Below are 4,570 nucleotides of genomic sequence, written 5' to 3'. Positions count from 1 at the left end.
TAAGATCATTTTTTAAAAATAAAGTTTATTTATTTATTTTGAGAGAGAGAGAGACAGACAGTGAAGTGGGGGAAGGGCAGAGAGGGAGAGAGAATCCTAAGCTGCCAGCACAGAGCCCAATGTGGAGCTTGAACTCACAAAACCATGAGATCATGACCTGAGTCAAAACCAAGAGTCAGATGCTTAACCAGTTGAGCCACGCAGGCACCCCTCTAGAACTATAAGATGATATATTTGTGTTGTTGAAGCAACCAAGGTTTTGATCATTTGTAACAGCAGCATTAAAACTAACACAATGGGTGATGGGCAAAACCTGGGGGCCAGGGGGAGTACGCATCAGTGAGCCCAGCTGTGGCAAAGTAAATGTCACAGAGACTGGGGAGGTAAAGCCAAATGTGTCAGGGCTTACAGTAGCTTAATAGCCAGCTCTTTGGCTAATTGTTTCATTTCTTGGTTAAACTGGTGATGGCCACCCCTTACTATCCAAGCCTGTAGAGGAAGGGTAGCAGGCAGTGTGGGCAAACTTGCCCAAAGTAAGACTTTTGTGTTTTTCCTAGTCAGTCACACTATGATCCTGAGAACTAATGGTCGCTAGAGTCCCCATTATAGTCACTGCTGGGGAATTCTGTGGGCTTCCTGACACTTAAACTATCAGAATTGCTTCTCAGACAGACTGTCTGAGTGTCTGTCTTCCTCTTATGAATTCTCAGAAACTCAAAACTCAAGTCTATTTTGCTTCCATCCTCAGAGCTGAGAAAAAAAGGAAATACCTCACTATGTGTAAGTAAATAACACAAGATGATCATGTTAGTAATGATAACGATACCATTTGAGTTTCCTAAGAACACTTTATGACATTTTGTAAACCTCATTTCTTTTAGTCATTATGATCCCATAAAGTACGTACTATTATTATCTTCAACTTACAGATGAAAGAACTAAAATCCAGAGTGATTAAGGAACCTGCCCCACAGTACAGAGCTGGCCAAGTGGTAACCCAGCTCAATCTTACTCCAAAGCCCATGTGTTGTCTCCCATGGCTGTAAGTACCACACAACTTCCCCAGAATTAGCTGCAGATTGGAAGGCTCCAGTTTTCTCTAGCTCTCCCAATACCAGGGCAGAGGTTTTGACTGAACATTACTTGTTGTGACTAAAATAACAAACATGGTCCAGAAACCTAACAACATTCTTTCAATCCTAACCACCATGCTATATTGGTGCTCTACGTGCCATTCTCTTTTTAGGCTCTCCCAGCCAAATATATCCATCTCTTCATGGCCTGACTTCCCATCACCTCTTCCTTATTTCTTATCAAACCCCATTTGTCATGACTAATGGAGGAAAGAAGGGGAAAGGAAATAGGGCAGAGGAAGAGAGGGACTGGGCTATGCTGATGCAGTGGTAAACGTCCTGAGTCCTTTGTGAGAAAGGGCAGAACTGGTGCCCAGCAGCTCTAGAAACTGAAAGCTGGGGTCCTTTAGTTCAGGACCAAAACTAGCTACCAGCTCATGCTTCCTTTTCCCTGTATGCCTATAGCCTAGTCCTGCTGGGGATTCTGAGATCCATCTTACCAGAAGTAAGGAGGTAAGCCATAGGAGAAAACATGAAGAGAAGTGAAAAAAAAAAAAGAGGCAGAAAGATTCAACAGAATGTAGCTCCAAGTCAGTTTCATTTACAATTTCTTGATGGCTTGCCCTGAAAATCCCACCCCCTGCTGTGCCTGCCCTGCTTTGTGCCCTTAAGGATTCCATACTGTCACTGGCCTACATCAGAACTCTTTCTCCCTGGGGAAGATAGATGTCAGTCTAGGTCCCCAAGCCTTCATCCAACAAATATCACTGAGCACCAACTCTATGCTAGACAGTGCTCCAGTCACAGGTGATTCAGAGATGACCAAGGAAGATGTTCCCATCCAGATGAATCTTTCAGGATCAAAGTTTTATGTAAAGGAACCCAGAAAGCCTTTGCAAAGGCAATTAACTGGACTCTCAGAGAAACCAGAAGGTCTAGGCTTTGAAACAGACTGACACATTTGTTTTACCTCTAAAGTTCCTTAAGTCTGGCAACTCAGACCCTCCAAGTGCATGCTTAATCTTCAAGGGTGCAGGTTGTCACGCAGGGAACATAAAAGTTTCACGTTGGATGCCAACTCTGATCAACTGGTAGTGGTTGCCTGGAATCCTATCTTGAGGACTGTGAAACCCCATCAGGGCTGAAGCAGGAAAAGGGCTGTGGTAGATGAGCAAAGCCTGCCACATATACTTAAGAGATAAGTGGTGACTAACTACTACACATTACTCTCCCAGCCCTAACATAGATTCTACTACGTTTTCCACAGTCGTTTCCTACCTGCTCATTTCCCAACTAGGCAACAAGTTCTAGAGAAGGCGGCATTGTGCAGTGGAAGGAGTACTGGAAGCTGTGCAGAGAAGTCTTTCTTTCTCTTCTGAAGCATGGCATGGTGGAATGGAATGAGCACAAGGTGTCCAGAATCAGAGAGGGGAGGCTTTGGAGCTAGGCAGCCACTGTTCCGATCCTGCACGTGTGACAGTGGATTCTTGTTTTTCATAGTAGTTACGCTCTGTGAAGTCTCTACAAACACTGAATTAGCAAATACTGAACTATTATTACTCCTAGGGGAAATACGGGGGTAGATTCCTGCGGGCCTCCAGTCATGACATTTTCATCAGCCAATCAATGTATAGCTTTCGTGCTATGTAAGTTTCTGTTTAAAGACAGAACATTTAATGTATATTATTGACTCACCTCACAGCCAACAGCACTATAACTCTTGCCTAAACAAAGCTTATCTGACACATATTTTCAGCGTAAGGCACGTCACGGCCTTCGTGGGCTTAGGAACGCCAGACAGCACTTCAACATTACAACTGAGGCCATTTTAAACAGTGAAGTCATCAACAAACAGCACAAAATGTGAAAAATTTAGCACTAAATACACTGCAAAACGGAAACTTGTTTACAGTGTGAGAGCTGAAACAGAAAGGTTTCAGAGTGTTGCTTTTTTTAGGTTAGCTGGGAACATGCACGCTGAACAACTCAATTTTTTCACCACGCTGCACAGGTCTGTAAATACTGCGAAAGCACTGGGGGTATTGATTTAGGCTTACAAATAAATTTTAGTGAGTAGGCAAATTTGCAAATACAGATTAAGTGAATAATGAAGATGGACCGTACTTACCCTCTTTGAGCCTCCCTGTGAGCCATAATGCTACCTCCCTGACCCTACAGATTAAATGAGAGAAGGTATGTAAAATGCTTCACATGGTTCCAGCTAGTTTTTTTTTTTTCAACTTTTCATTTGTTTATTTTTTTTGAGAGAGAGAGAGAGAGAGAGAGGGAGAGAGAGAGAGAAGGGAAGGGGCAGAGGAAGAGGGAGAGAGACAGACTCTCAAGCAGGCTCCACACTGTCAGCACAGAGCCTGATGTGGGACTCGAACTCACAAACTGTGAGATCATGACCTGAGCTGACATCAAGAGTCAGACGCTTAACCGACTGAGCCACCCAAGCACCCCTCCAGCTAGTTCTTTATCCCATATATTTGCGTCTTCACCTTTTATACCTTGTCTGCCATGCTCAATCCAGAGGGATAAGTAGGCACCAAGAAATTTCCAGCCAAACGTACCATTTTTATCCCTGGAGCATTAACCAAAAACGACTCCCACTAATGCAAGTAGGAAGGAGGTATTTCAAACTTTTACAAAGGACACGCTCTGGGAGCTCTAACGTGCAGCGGTCAGCACAGCCAGGACACCCCAGGATGGGACTGAAACAGGTAGGTGAGATGCAGTGGTGTGTCTTGTGGCCGTACCATCTGCCATCCCTGCTTCTCTCTGAGCACCTGCTACACTTTCTGCTTCTCTTGGTAGACAGCTTTCCGCTCCTCTCTCTGGCTTCCTTGTACCCTCAGAATTTTGGCTCAAATGTAGTGCTGGCTCTTACAGAGCTGATTCCAGCCTGACTTTACATGGCTGGGGCACACCTGTAGTCTTTGCCTGTCTAGTACTATTCCCCCACCTCCGGTAACACAGGAGGTGACTGTACCTCTGGCTTCAGGGTTGGCCCGTGACCCAGGCCATTGACTTTCTCCTGAGAATTTGATACTCTTAGTTATGGTCTATCACTTCCTTCGTCACTTTGTATATCTTTTTTTGCTACCCCGTGAGGCTTTTGTTTGCTCAGAGCTCTTGTTTATTCATTGCTTCTGCTTACTCATGAAGTCTGAATACTGCCTTCTCTCTGTGTCTTTCAGCTTCTGCTTTCACTGATCATCTTTTCTTATTTCTCCAGTTCTGATTCCTGAAAGAGAAAATCATTGGCACAGTTAATTGCCACCTTCTTGAGCGAAACTTCCATGCCAGGATACTCTGTAGGCTCATGTCCAGCCTATTGATCAGCTGCTCCTAGGTAAGTGCCTCCCATTGTCCAATAAGCCGCAAGCAGGGTTGTACAGGTGGGAGGGGTGCATGTGGTATGGAATGTGGTCACCTATGTTTATGGATCAATATCAAGGTGGTTATCCAGATGCCTGTGGTTTTTTGTTTTTCTT

The 4,570-nt window shown here is 44.4% G+C and overlaps 1 long non-coding RNA gene across 1 annotated transcript; it reads right to left on the bottom strand.

Annotated features, from left to right (window-relative positions):
* Positions 1–2,360: 2,360 nt before the first annotated feature.
* On the bottom strand, positions 2,361–4,312 carry LOC122231334. The gene is made up of 3 exons (XR_006208522.1): positions 4,234–4,312; positions 3,202–3,245; positions 2,361–2,538 (listed from the first exon to the last, which is right to left on the bottom strand). It is a non-coding gene; the product is annotated as an uncharacterized LOC122231334 (long non-coding RNA).
* Between the last annotated feature and the right edge of the window lie 258 nt (positions 4,313–4,570).

Source organism: Panthera tigris, chromosome D1 (assembly GCF_018350195.1).
Source record: "Panthera tigris isolate Pti1 chromosome D1, P.tigris_Pti1_mat1.1, whole genome shotgun sequence".
Classification (NCBI taxonomy): Eukaryota; Metazoa; Chordata; class Mammalia; order Carnivora; family Felidae; genus Panthera; species Panthera tigris.
Note: the sequence above shows the minus strand (reverse complement) of the source record. Positions and strands in the feature narration are given on the sequence as shown.